This window comes from Xenopus laevis, chromosome 4L (genome assembly GCF_017654675.1).
Source record: "Xenopus laevis strain J_2021 chromosome 4L, Xenopus_laevis_v10.1, whole genome shotgun sequence".
NCBI lineage: Eukaryota > Metazoa > Chordata > Amphibia > Anura > Pipidae > Xenopus > Xenopus laevis.
Window position 1 is genome coordinate 130,790,191 of NC_054377.1, and position 13,684 is coordinate 130,803,874.

The 13,684-nt window shown below is 39.6% G+C and overlaps 1 protein-coding gene across 5 annotated transcripts in view; it reads right to left on the bottom strand.

The window, feature by feature from the left end:
• rad18.L (RAD18, E3 ubiquitin protein ligase L homeolog) overlaps positions 1–13,684 on the bottom strand; it is a 195,883-nt gene that overhangs the window by 65,744 nt on the left and 116,455 nt on the right. The window lies entirely within an intron of this gene.

The following is a 13,684-nucleotide window of genomic DNA, read 5'->3' on the forward strand; positions in this document are numbered from 1 at the left end:
AAATCAAAAAGTTGATTAGAATTAGCCATTCTATAACATAGTAAAAGCTCACTGAAAGAACCACCGACCCTTTAAAGACAATATCTACAGGTATGGAACCGGTTATCCAGAATGCTCAGGACCTGGGATTTTCCATAATTTGGATCTTCATACAAGTCTACTAGAAAATCATAAATAATCCCAATAAAATGGTTTTGCTTCCAATAAGGATGAATTACCGGTAGCTGGGATCAAGTACAAGGTCCTGTTATATTATTGCTAGGGATGCACCGAATCAACACTATTTTGGATTCAGCCGAACCCCCGAATCCTTGGCGAAGGATTCGGCCAAATACCTAACTGAATCCGAACCCTAATTTGCATATGTAAATTAGGGGTGGGAAGGGGAAAACATTTTTTACTTCCTTGTTTTGTGACAAAAAGTCACGCAATTTCCCTCCCAGCCCCTAATTTGCATATGTAAATTAGGGTTCGGATTTGGTTCAACCGGGCAGAAGGATTCGGCCGAATCTGAATCCTGCCGGAATCCCGAACCGAATCCTGGATTCAGTGCATCCCTAATTATTGCAGAGAAAAAGGAAATATTTTTTAAAAAATTTGGATTATTTGGATAAAATAGTGTCTATAATAGACAGCCTTTCCTTAATTCAGAGCTTTCTGGATAACAGGTTTCGGGATAATGTATCCCATAAGCGTATATAATACACAAAAGCCATGAATATCCTGTAAATTATATCCTTATAAACGGTGAGTTCTGATGTCATCAGTTATAAACGGTGAGTTCTGATGTCATTTCTGTCACGACTCATTGAAATTTGTGTATTATAATAAATAAAGTACCCCCAGTTGCAAAATATGAGGATATTAGAAGTTACCTCGGAGTTCCATGACCTGTATAAAAACACTCGGCCTTCGGCCTCGTGTTTTTATATGGTCATGAAACTCCTCGGTAACTTATAATATCCTTATATTTTACAAGAGGGGGTACTTTATTCACTATATATACTGTACTTATACTGAAATTACACTACATGCATACAGCTTCTAATTAGTGGAACTGATCTTAATTATACAGGTATATACAGTAACTGAGCAAACAGCACAGTTGTATTCTCCAGCAAACAGTGTAATTTCTTTCTGTCCTTCATAAATTGTCCTGGACAACTGTATATGAAGTGATTATGAAGTATAAACATTTAGCAGCACCAATAGTTTCACAAATGGCTTCCTGCCATTCACATACAAGTAGAACTTGTTCAATCCCACTGCAGCACTTCTATTTGGTCAATAGAGAATGAATATGGGTATAAATCAAGACAGACTGTCACATTCATAGGACAGCAAGATGAAGCCTCCAGTGTCTTGACTACATATATTTCATTATGGCATTGCACATAGCAGCTGTAGGGATTATGGGGTCAGCAACCCCTCTGTTTCAAGTGGGAGCCATACAAAAGGATTACCGGCTGTGTGACGACCTCAGGTGAATAAATTGAAAATAGATATATATCCAAAATATCTAATGGAAATATCTGTTTACTCAATGCTAGTTTAGAAAAGGTGAACACTCTGCAACACTAGAAACACTTTCCCTAGAAACACTTTAAAAACATGCTTCACCAGGCTACCTGCCTTAATGTGCACTGCCAACGGTAAAGCTTGGCAGTGGAGAAATAATTGCCTGATGTTGTTGTTCATGGTTTGGGACAGGGCCCCTGGTTTCAGTGAAAGCAAACACTACAGCGTGCCATTTTCAACAATTTATGTGGCATTTGGGATAGGCACTTCCACGTTTCTTCTTCTTTACTGTATACAGCACTGACATATTCCTCAGCACATTACAGAGTTTATACATTTTCCACACTAGTTCCTGACCCAGTGGAGCTTACAATCTAAGCTTCACAATGATAAAGTCCCCATGCACAAAGTGAGGTCCATACAAAATTGGTTGTAACATAATAACATAGTAAGTTATGTTGAAAAAAATGGCACACGTCCATCAAGTTCAAACTTTTAAGTCTATACATCATCTGCAAAAAAAAACCCATCTGAAGCCTCTCCAATTTGCCTCAGAGGGGGAAACAATTTCTTCCTGACTCCAAGATGGCAATCGGATCAGTCTCTGGATCAACTTGTACTATGAGGGATCTTCCATAACCCTGCATTCGCTCACTTGCTAAAAAGCCATCCAACGCCTTCTTAAAGCCATCTAATGTATAAGCCAACATGACTGATCCAGGGAGAGAATTCCACAACTTCACAACTGTCACTGTAAAAAAAAAAACTTGAATATTTAGACAGAAAACTCTTGGCACAGATGAAATGCTTCTTCTGCAGGGTCACCATTGTACATAGGTTCTTTCCAGGCTGGAAGCTTTGGGAAACCACTATGCAAATAAAGTTATGTCATCAGTCATTAAAAGAAAATGACTATAAAAATGGGTATTTACTGTAGACAAAATGTGAGGGATCAGCCTGAATATACAGTCATATGAAAAAGTTTGGGAACCCCTCTTAATTCTTTAGAGTTTTGTTTATCATTGGCTCAGCTTTCAAAGTAGCAACTTCCTTTTAATATAGAATATGCCTTATCGAAACAGTAGTATTTCAGCAGTGAGATAACGTTTATTGGATTAACAGAAAATATGCAATATGCATTATAACAAAATTAGACACGTGCATACAGTAAATGTGGGCACCCAACAGAGATATTACATCAATACTTAGTTGAGCCTCCTTTTGCAAATGTAACAGCCTCTAGACTCCTCCTATTGCCTTTGATGAGTGTCTGGATTCTGGATGGAGGTATTTTTGACCATTCGTCCATACAAAATCTCTCCAGTTCAGTTCAATTGATGGCTGCCGAGCATGGACAGCCTGCTTCAAATCATCCCATAGATTTTCCATGATATTCAAGTTGGGGAACTGTGAAAGCCATTCCAGAATATTGTACCGTACTTCTCCCTCTGCATAAATGCCTTTGAAGATTTTAAAGTGTGTTTAGGGTCATTGTCTTACCCCTGTTTAACTTCAACTTTGTGACTGATGCTTAAACATTATACTGAAGAATTTGTTGATATTGGGTTGAATTCATCCGACCCTCAATTTTAACAAGGGCCCCAGTCCCTGAACTAGCCACACAGCCCCAAACACTTTTTGTTATGACCAGATAACTCAATTTTTGTCTCATTAGTCCAAAGCAATTTGTTCCAAAATGACTGTGGCTTGTCTCAATGAGTTTTTGCATACAACAAGCGACTCTGTTTGTGGCGTGAGTGCAAAAGGCTTCTTTCTCATCACCCTGCCATACAGATGTTCTTTGTGCAAATTGCACTGAATTGTAGAACGATGTACAGATACACCATCTGCAGCAAGATGTTCTTGCAGGTCTTTGGAGGTGATCTTTGGGTTGTCTGTAACTCACAATCCACCACATATGCTGCTCTTGTATTTTTCTGGGCCTGCTAGACCTGGGTTTTACAGCAACTGTGCCTGTGGCCTTCCATTTCCTGATTACATTCCTTACAGTTGAAACTGACAGTTTAAACCTCTGAGATAGCTTTTTGTAGCCTTCCCCTAAACTATGATACTGAACCATCTTTGTTTTCAAATCTTTTGAGAGTTGCTTTGAGGATCCCATGCTGTCATTCTTCAGAGGACAGTCAAAAAGAAGCACAACTCGCAATTGGCCACCTTAAATACCTTTTCTCATGATTGGACACACCTGCCTATGAAGTTCAAGGCTTATCACAGCCAATTTAACCAATTTGGTGTTGCCAGTAATCAGTACTGAGCAGTTACATGCATTCAAATGATCAAAATTATAAGGGTACGCAAATTTTTGCACACCCAGTTTTCCATATTTGATTTCATTTCATACAACTCAATACTGCTTCACTAAAAATCTTTGTTCAGAAAACACCCCAGTACTCAGATGCACCTCGGAAATGAAAGAGATGCCACTGTTATCTTTTTTGTTGAAAGTGGAGTAAATTAGTATGCAGGCTGAGAGGGGTTCTCAAACTTTTTCATATGACTGTAAATAAAAAAAGTCAACATGAGAAATGTAGCTCAGTACTGATCACCTTTTGGACTGTAGCAATAGCTGCTTAGCAGTTAGAGGATTGTGCAGATGAAACAGAACACACTGTGAAAATGACACACATAAAACTCTGACCTTCAGGAATTCTAGAAATGAAGGAGTGCATGGTTACTGCCAAACATTTTCATGTAGACTCATGCCAGCTTTGTATTTTCAATTTAGGAAAGTTTTGCACTTCAATGAATTGTGTTTGGGTTTGTTGACAGGGCTATATTTTAAGGCGCAGTTCTGCAACTTGTATGCCTTCAGAATAAACTTACGCTCTGTCTTACATCAGTGGCTCTCTGGGGACAGAACAAATGCTCCTAAAAATTCCATTTAAACCTGTTACATCAGCCACTATATAACTTTCAATATGACTTTATGAATATGGTAATGCAGGAAACACCAGATGTATATACAGTATTCATATGCAACATTCAGTTCATACAGACTGAATAATTACGGTAGAATCCTGCATCAGTTTGGGTACCTACGTGCAAATCAGTCCGATCTGGGGAGGACAAACTCTGATGTTCCAAATGTGCTGGGCATTTTGACCTTCATTCTCCTCTATCTAGCTTTTATTTCAGATGTTGTAACCATTTCTGAAAGCATGAGTTCTTGGATTTGGCACAGATCTTGGACCTGCATTATCTAAAGCTCTGTATAAAACGCTGTCTGTGAGACTGAATGGAGAGGTGCTGAATACTCAAGACTAAAAATGTCTGCAATTAGAGAACAGAAACACACCACACTTATTTGCTCTGATTCCATAAACAAATGGAAACTGGCAGTCGCTCTGCACATTGCAACACCACTAATTACTCTCAGTATCGGCTTCATGATTACTTCAGTGGGTCAGATTCATTTTATGTCAAATATTGGCAGCACCCATGTGAACCTTTAGACTAGTACCTTGTCTTAGATGGAAACATGACTGGGGAAATATGACAAGTTTTAAAATCTCCAGTTCAATATATATATTCTCTCTATATAGAGAGTATATTGGTGTATATAGAGAAATGGACAGCAGTTAATCAGAACTCTCCAGTGTACTGTTTACTCCTCTTCCTTTTTTCAACCCTGAGTCACATATTGCCTTTCTTCCAGCTTCACCTGGATGTCACAGTACTACCTCTCCAAAAAGGGATCCATATCATTCATTACACCCTTCCCTGTACCTTACATTTCCCTCATAGTCAACAAGATCCCCTTTCATTCAACCATCCAGGTTTGGGAGTTTTGTTGGATCGCTCCCTTACAGCGCACACATCCAACCCCTTGTCAAACCCTGTCATATAGTATGTGCAACATTGCCTACTGTAATTCACACTAACCTTAGAAACCCCCAAAACACTTATTTAATCTAAAGATTTCCTACCTAGATAACTGCAACGTTCCATATTTCACTACTTTCGTCTTCAGTTCTAAATGTTATTGATTCATCCACCTTATCTCAGTTTTAGATCAGCTGCTCTCCAATTCAAATCTCTTAATTGGCTCCTCACATTCAAGGTCTGTTATGATGTAAGTCTTTGCAATATTGCAGCTGTGACCTAAAAACTTATAACCCTTAAAGCCCTCTTCACCATATTTCTGACAGTCTGACCTCTTTTCCACTATCATCAGTACATTCAGTTCTTGACCGTAAAGCTGGGCATAGACGCAAAGATCTGATCGTACGAATTGAGGATTCGTACGATATTTGGACCGTGTGTGGAGAGTCCCGGCATTTTTTAGTCCGGCGGAGATCGGTCGTTTGGTCGATCGGACAGGTTCGAAAATTTCTGTCGGCTGCCGATAATATCTCTGCGTGTATTGCCGATCGTACGATTTTCAGTGGGAGACTGTCACTAGCTTTGGTTGGACATAGATATCGTACGATTGCTGTCAGGGGCAGAACATCAGCTGATCTGTTCTTTAACTAATCTGACTGGTAAGACTTTGATCTGAATGGTTAGTGGCGGGTCGGGAGATTGGAAATCTTTGCATCTATGGCCAGCTTAAGACTTCTCACTAGTTTCTACCTGGCCCTGGAATTCCCTACAATAACCTTTCAAACATTCCCCTTATTTACCTGGAAATCAATACAGCCTTTCAGACTCTCCACTTCTTATTTTTTTTATAGTTTTCTAATTATTTGCCTTCTCCTTCTTCTGACTCTTACTAACTTTGAAATAGAGGTCACTGACTCCATCTAAAAAACAAATGCTCTGTAAGGCTACCATAGGTGGAGCGTGACCTTTTTGTTTGGGGAGGCTAAAGTTGGCCATGCACAGACTAACTTACATGGGGACTTGTATAATAATTATCAAACCAATTATCAGTGGAAACTGTGACAAAGCCCAAGGGAGTGCTTTATCCAATAAATACCCTCTGATTTACTAGTACAGGTATAAGATCCAGAATGCTCAGGACTTGGGATTTTCCGGATAACAGATCTTTCTGTAATTCGGGTCTTCATGCCTTAAGTCTACTAGAAATTCATTTAAACTAAAATAACCCCAATAGGCTGGTTTTGCTTCCAATAAGGATTAATTATATCTTTGTTGGGATCAAGTACAAGCTACTGTTTTTTTATTACAGAGACAAAATTTGGACTATTTGGATAAAATGGGGTCTATGGGAGACGTAATTTGGAGCTTTCTGGATATTAGGTTTCCGGATAAGGGATCCTATACCTGTACTGGAATAACTGTATTGTGATTCTAATTCTGAGCAATCAGAAAATATTTTTGGGTGCTTTGTTGTCAAACTGCATATGGACACAACAAATATTGACATGGCAGCACTCACTGAAAGGCAGACAGTTAATGTATGCTATCAGTCATTTCCAGCAATTATACCATGAGAAATAGGTAATAGAATCAACACAGTCATATTATACAATGGGAGGGGTGGCCATGCAGCAAGCACTTTGGCTGTGAGAATTTACACCCCAAGTACATTATGTACAGTTAGAGAAAGTGGGTAATGGCACCCAAGTACATTAAATACTGTGAGAGGCAGTGCTTACACCCCATGTACATTTGTGCACTGATGTAGTAGCATGATAATTAAAGTTGAAATAAAAGACACGTCTATCAGTTTAACTTTTTCTCTAAATGAAATCTGTCTGACTGCCTTCCTAACAGTTGATCTATAGCAGTGGTCCCCAACCAGTAGCTCGCGAGCAACATGTTGCTCACCAATCCCTTGGATGTTGCTCTCAGTGGCCTCAAAGCAGGTGCTTATTTTTGAATTCCTGGCTTGGAGGCAAGTTTTAGTTGCATAAAAACCAGATGTACTGCCAAACAGATACTCCTGTAGGCTGCCAGTCCATATAGGGGCTACCAAATAGCCAATTACATCCCTTATTTGACGTCCCTATGGACTGTTTCATGCTTGTGTTGCTCTCCAACTCTTTTTTACATTTAAATGTGGCTCATGAGTACAAAAGGTTGGGGACCCCTGATCTATAGCATCCAGCAGTGGATACTTTCACACAGGTATATTATATAAAGTGAGGGGCAGTGGGCACTGACACCCTCCAGTATAGTGAGTAATGGTACACCAGGCTCATTATCTAATGGATACAGAAACATTAGATGGTGAACAACCCCTTTAATTGCAGTGCCAGTTTCTTGTAAAATACCCTCAGTACATGCAATTTCATGTGTAATACCCACAGAACATATATCAGGATAAATAAATATTTTGTTCAGCATTAACCCTTATCTTGTACACACACCTATCACTCTACCCTTTTTGCAACTATCTTGTATTTATAGCTTCTAATGTGTAATCAAACCAATGTTTAATTCACATGGGGTGGGTTTAATTAAAAAATAGCAGGGTTTGCTATGACATGAGATGGGTTAATGCCGGTATGGTGGGAAAAGCTACAAATCCACAAGCACATATGGGCTGGAAGATTAGTCTAAATAAATGTTGTTTTTAGGGAGAGAAAGCAGAAAAATAGTGGTTTTATAAACAAGATTCCCAAAGCCTTTGCCTCTTTATGATCTGAAACTGGTATTATTTATGGCACTAATAATTCAGGGAGGTGGAGGGCTCATTACCTCTGTGTCAGCAGCAGAAATCTTATAAATCCAACAGAAATTCCAGATCTCTGTGGCATCTCCACTCCATGCTGCTCGTTCAGCCCTGAAAGTCTAAGTCCCAGTGCAGGAATATGATTGGTTGGAGCGAGGTTCAAAGTTAACCTACCAGCCAATCGAATTGCTCAGAAGTACTGCCGGGACTTAAACTCTCAGGGCAAACCAATCAGTATTCAAACATGCTTGAAAGAAGGGAGATGCCTGCCTGTGTGACAGAAAATACACTGACCCTTCAAACTCCTCCACCGCTGCTCACCAGAGAAAGGATTTTATGTTTTTTTCCCTCTGTTTTTTTTTAACCTTACTTAATTTACACTTGTAAAAGTGTCAAGACAGGTTTGGGGAGGCTTAGCCTACCCTAGCCTTAAATAAAATCCACCTATGACTGCTACTATTTATTACTCATCTTTCTATTCAGACCCTCTCCTATTTATATTCTAGTCTCTTAATCAAATTGATTCATAGTTACACAGTTACACATTTAAATTGGGTTGAAAAAAAGACAAAGTTCATCAGGTACCAATTGAAAACCCAGCATCCATCCATACACACACCCCTCCCTACTCTCAGATAAATTCTATATACCCATACCTATACTAACTATAGAGTTTAGTATCACAATAGCATTTGATATTATGTCTGTCCAAAAAATCATCCAAGCCATTCTTAAAGGCATTAACTGAATCAGCATCACAACATCACCCGGCAGTGCATTCCACAACCTCACTGTCCTGACTGTGAAGAACCCCCTACGTTGCTTCAAATGAAAGTTCTTTTCTTCTAGTCTAAAGGGGTGGCCTCTGGTACGGTGATCCTCTTTATGGGTAAAATGGCCCCCTGCTATTTGTCTATAATGTTCTCTGTACTTGTACGTTGGGAATTTTATATTAAAGTAGAAACCTAAAAAACATATTTGGGGGAGGGTGTAGCTCATAGGTTTTACATCCACCACCACTGACAATGTCCCTTAAAGTTTTGACTCCCAACTGTGCCCACCTGGTAATGTCTTGAAGCCCATGAAAGTGGTGGAGATAATTATCGCCCCAGAGTGGGGTTCGAGGAGACCAAACCTCATACAGGCCCTGTATCAATTTTTGGGCTTTCTGAAAGGCCTGTACAACTGTGACCATGGAAGGTGTGGTGTATGATAAGAAGAGGCACCTCGGTACGGAAGTTTGGATAAGGCTTCAAGCGGGCCTACTATGGCGGCTTTTAGTATCACCGCTGCATTATTCATATCGGGGACCATCCACCAATGAGCATAGACTAGCTGAGCAGCAAGATAATACACGTTAAGGTTAGGTAGGGCTAGTCCCCTTCAGAAGAAGATGCTTGCAATATTTTTATTTTCAGGTGCAGATGGTTACAGGAAACTATTTTTAAAGCTTTTGATACCACCTTAATTTACTTTTCTAATGCAAGTCAAAATGTGAAACTGTTATAAAGGTATGGGACCTGTTATCCAGAAAGCTCAGGACTTGGGGTTTTCCAGGTAACAGGTCTTTCAGTAATTTGGATCTTCATATCTTAAAGGGATCCTGTCATCGGAAAACATGTTTTTTTCAAAACGCATCAGTTAATAGTGCTACTCCAGCAGAATTCTGCACTGAAATCTGTTTCTCAAAAGAGCAAACAGATTTTTTTATATTCAATTTTGAAATCTGACATGGGGCTAGACATTTTGTCAATTTCCCAGCTGCCCCCAGTCATGTGACTTATGCCTGCACTTTAGGAGAGAAATGCTTTCTGGCAGGCTGCTGTTTTTCCTTCTCAATGTAACTGAATGTGTCTCAGTGGGACATGGGTTTTTACTATTGAGTGCTTTTCTTAGATCTACCAGGCAGCTGTTATCTTGTGTTAGGGAGCTGCTATCTGGTTACCTTCCCATTGTTCTTTTGTTTGGCTGCTGGGGGGAAAAGGGAGGGGGGGTGATATCACTCCAACTTGCAGTATAGCAGTAAAGAGTGATTGAAGTTTATCAGAGCACAAGTCACATGACTTGGGGCAGCTGGGAAATTGACAATATGTCTAGCCCCATGTCAGATTTCAAAATTGAATATAAAAAAAATCTGTTTGCTCTTTTGAGAAATGGATTACAGTGCAGAATTCTGCTTGAGCAGCACTATTAACTGATTCATTTTGGGGAAAAAAAAATTTCCATGACAGTATCCCTTTAAGTCTACCAGAAAATCATGTAAACATTATATAAACTCTGTTTTGCTTCCAATAAGGATTAATTATATCTAAGTTGGGATCAAGTAAAAGGTACTGTTTTAGTATTACAGAGAAAAAGGAAATCATTTTTAAAAATGTGGATTATTTGGATAAAATGGAGTCAATGGAAGTAGGCCATCAAGTAATGGGTTTCTGGATAATGGATCCCATAACTGTATTGCCTTGAATTAGCTTGAAACAGTGTTGAAATGGTGTGGCTGCATTTTACAGACGAAGACAAAAACCATGGTGCTGAAATAACCAATGTAATATTGTCCCTTTATAACAACACAAGCCACAGAAGGCTCATACATACAGGTAGACCTTTGTCTTTCTTTATTACCAAAGATAAATAAACTCTCCGTGCAACCAGTCTGGAACATAGTGAGCTCCCAGGTATTTTGCTTGGGTGCCTGGATTAGATAGGAGGAAATTGAAAAGATCAAACAAACTTCTGCCTCGTCCAAGTCAATGTTCTACTGACAGGCACAGTGGGGGCTTGAAATTGAAGCCGCACTGTTTAACAACCTGTCCTCATACAAAGCCCTGCCAGAATGCAATTACCTGCGGTTTTATTATCATTAGTCTTTCCGACTGCTCCAAGAAATTTCATAATCTTGCAGCGCAATATGTATGTGATGAGAAGAAATAGGTTTTCACAGACCTCTTGAGATTCTGCATTATTTTTTTTTTTACAAAAATGGTAGTACTTTACAAAATGTAAATAATAATCATTGGGGGTCATTTACAAAGTGCAACAAAATGAAGAGCAATCCAGCCCAGTGCTCAGTCATACAAATGCTTCTACTATGGAGATTGGTGCTGCCCCTTCTCACTGTGCACCGGAATTAGAACTGTGCAAAAGGCTTATCAGAATCCCAGATACCATTCTAGGATAGTTGTAGCCCTAAAAAGGCATGGAGGGGCAACAGTAAAATACAGGTATGGGATCCATTATCAGGAAACCCATTATACAGAAAGCTCACTTGGATCTCATTTTATCCAAATAATGGAAAGTTTTAATAATGATTTCCCTTTTCTCTGTAATAATAAAACAGTAGCTTGTGCCAAGATATAATTAATCCTTATTGGAGGCAAAACCAGCCTATTGGGTTTAATGAATGTTTGCATGATTTTCTAGTAGACTTAAGGTGTGAAGATCCAAATTATGAAAAGATCTGTTATCCGGAAAACCCCAGGTCCAAAGAATTCTGGATAACAGGTCCCTTACCTGTATGACAATTTTAAAGCTGCTCTGCTGTGCTATGGTTTGATAACATGCATTACTTCTACTTCATCTCCGGCGCCATCTTCTGTATCTTCTGGTTCCTCGTGGAAGTGAGCGCCGGCACTGAGCTTTTTCGCGCATGCGCAGTTGGGACCATTCTGGTATTCGTGCATGCATGGAAAGCTCTGAAGATTGCTGAAGGAAAAGAAGAGTATCTGAAGATACAGAAGATGATGCTGGAGAGCTCATATGCACTACTCTGCATGAATATGCCAAGGTACGACAGGGATACTTTTTCCACTGAGATACTAAGGAGGGAGAAAGCAGTGGGGGGGGGGGGCAATGGACGGAAGGGGATGGGGATTTCTGATTAACAGGGGGTTTAAGGTCTCCTTTAAGCTGACCCTACATAAGACGATTCCATTGTTTAGCGATATCACAAAACTGGCGGATCTCTCCTTGATATGCTCACCTTGAGATTGACGATATTGGGCTCACAATGAGAAGAATAAGGAGGTCGGATTGAGGACCGCATCAACGAACCAATGCGGTCCTTGATCTGACGGGATCTGTCTGTGTATGGGGGCCTTTAGCCCTTTTCTCATTAATCCTTACCCATGCACAGAGCAGAAACATAAATGGTAACCAGGAAAGTTGCCAGGTAAGCGCTAGAGTTTCTTAAAAGGGTGATTCACCTTTAAGTTAACTTTTAGTCCCCAAAAAAACTTTCAATAAATAGAGATTTACAAAAAAGTTAACTTTTAGTATGTTATAGAATGGCGAGATCTAAGCAACTTTTTAATTGATCTTAATTTTTTATAGTTATTTTTTTTAAAAATATTTGCCTTTTTCTTCTGATGCTCTCAAATGGGGTTCACTGAGCCCATCTATAAAAACAAATGTTCTGTAAAGCAACAAATGTATTGTCATTGCTACTTTTTATTACTCATCTTTCTATTCAGGTCCTCTCTTATTCAATTCAATGCATGGTTGCTAGGGTAATTTGGACCGTAGCAACCAGATTGCTGAAACTGCAAACTGGAGAGCTGCTGAATACATGCTGGGTACATACAGACAGGATAACTGACTGCTGATAAAAGTGCCCATAGTGTGCTTGCGTGTGTATGGTATGTACTTTAGAATATAAGCTTTATTGAGGCAAAAAGTAGAATTGCTCTGTAATAGAGGCAGGCTATAATATCTATGGTAATAAAAAAAAAGTATAAATGGAACCAAGTTTAACACAGTAAGATACACTTTGTTTCCTGAATGAAAGAAACCACTTACTTCTGTAGCTAAAGATTTCATAATCTCTCTTTAGACATTTTATTAGTGCAGCAACATATTTCAGCTTTACAGAATAACTCAGCAAACAATGGCATCCTTTTGATCAGCAATCCTTTCTAAACCTATTCATGCTATCAGAACGGAAACCTATGATTCTATTATATGAAAATTACTACCAACTGTATAGCAGCTGTCCTTAAGGGTAAGGCCAGACGAGGAGATTCGGGGAGATTTTGTCGCCTGGCGACTTATCGCCACGTCTTTTGCGCAACTATCTCCCTGAACTGCCTCAGCGTCTTTTCCCCATAGGCTACAGCACAAAATCGCCTGCGCTAATGCACACGCAGCGATGCGTTTTCAATAGTCGCCCAAAGTTGCCTCAGTGAGGCAACTTTGGGCGACTATTGAAAACGCATCGCCGCGTGTGCATTAGCGCAGGCGACTTTTCATTCGAGCCTATGGGGAAAAAACGCTGAGGCAGTTCAGGGAGATAGTCGCGCAAAAGACGTGGCGATAAGTCGCCAGGCGACAAAATCTCCCCGAATCTCCTCGTCTGGCCTTACCCTTAAAGGGAGAAAACAATAGAAAAAGTGCAAATCAGCCAAGCGTAGAAACTACAGAGCCACATACTTAAATAACTTTTTTGGGTTCAAGGTTATTCTACTCGTAATATTACATGTGCAATTTCTGCAAAACAATGCAGGACTGTACTTATATGAGACAAAAGAAAAATCCTTAATCCACAGTATGAAACGTTCCCAACCTTACATA